At 39.1% G+C, this 1,511-nt stretch overlaps 1 pseudogene; it reads right to left on the bottom strand.

The window, feature by feature from the left end:
- Positions 1-634: 634 nt before the first annotated feature.
- Positions 635-1,126, bottom strand: LOC101955569 (protein Abitram pseudogene; annotated as a pseudogene).
- Positions 1,127-1,511: the final 385 nt, after the last annotated feature.

The raw sequence follows: 1,511 nt of genomic DNA, 5'->3' as shown, positions 1-1,511 counted from the left end.
GACACTTCTGCTTCTTCCCTGAAACCAAAAGGGAGAGAAGTTGAGGCAATAGGGATGGAACTAGACTTTCTGGTACTGTTACACTGAAGAAAACCTGGTTGGTTTTTTTATTTCCCTCAAATATTAAACTGATAGAAACTGAGGCCAAAACAATAAGCATGCCATGATATTTAAACAGAAGTATATCAAAATATAGTATTATCTTCAGGTTATAAGTATGATGGGTAAATTACTTTTACTTGACTACTTAAATTTTTCTGTTCTCCAAATTTTTTCTCAAACAGCTTTGTGTTAATTGGAAAACATCCCTTGCTTGTCAGTTGATAAAAACAAGAGAAGAACAGAGTGAGTACCTGGGCGGGGCAGACCTGGAAAGTTGAAGACATAAGGGAACCAAGTCTGTTTCTGGATTACACCCAGGCCACTGCCAAACCTGCTCCCCACCACCATGAGTAAATGAAGTAAACACGTATGTCCTTTTGAGAGAGAGAGGGAGAGAGAGAGAGAGAGAGAGAGAGAGAGAGAGAGAGAGAGAGAGAGAGAGAGAGAGAGGAAACTGGGAGAGGTAAAGGATTAGGCCTACATTGATTTCCACTCCATCTCAGACTTCATGATGCAGCTGTGTGGCATAAATTCATTTCACCACGACCTCTTCATATTCTTTTTGTCAGTAACCCATCCATTATCCTTTTGCTTTCTTCAAATTTGGGTACCACAACTGCAATGTAGCCTTCAGTGGATAGCTTTTCTTCAAGAATAGATGGCTTGTGGAGAATGTTTTTATTTGCTTCCATCAGTTGTACTCTAAATAGCTAGATAAAGCATATTTCTCTCCATTGAGAGGTAAATCTTACACAGAGGTGCAAGTTCTGTTAGAAACTGTTCCTCCACTTAAATTTCCCAGAAATCTTGTTCTGAAGTCTGCTATAGTTGGTACCCATCTGATAACAAATTCTTGTAATTGGTTTTCTACTTTGAAGGACTGAATGAGGTCCAGTCAATGTGATGACACATATTCCAGCTTGAGTACTGTTGTATAAAGTGATACTCACAGGGTTTTTCCTTTGACATCTGCTTTATACCACTGAGTAAAGTTAGAATTCATGAGTAAGTGACAGCACTGCATGTTTTGCAGCCTTAGGCTCAGTAGCTGTGGCCTGAATTCCTCTCCCTATAAGGTTGTAGGTCATATTGAAGTAGAGGTCAACCTTACTCTGGTATGACATTATCTTAAAAATTATTCTAGCAATGACCCTATTCCCAAAGAAGGTCACAGAGGTAATGGGAATTAGAGCTTCAACATTAAGGGGGACACAATTCAATCTATTGAAGAGGCAGAGACCACAGGAAGAGAATAAGAGGGAAACCCCTTCAGGAAACGAGAACTTTGTAAATCTCTGCTTCTCATAAACTTCTGAATTACTCACTCTTTGACCATTCCATTACTCCCCTTTTCTTAAAATTTTATCTATTTATTTCCCTCTGCCAAGAATTTTCTCCTTTCCCTTTCC

The sequence above is a fragment of the Ictidomys tridecemlineatus genome, chromosome 12, assembly GCF_052094955.1.
Source record: "Ictidomys tridecemlineatus isolate mIctTri1 chromosome 12, mIctTri1.hap1, whole genome shotgun sequence".
NCBI classification, from domain to species: Eukaryota; Metazoa; Chordata; class Mammalia; order Rodentia; family Sciuridae; genus Ictidomys; species Ictidomys tridecemlineatus.
Note: the sequence above shows the minus strand (reverse complement) of the source record. Positions and strands in the feature narration are given on the sequence as shown.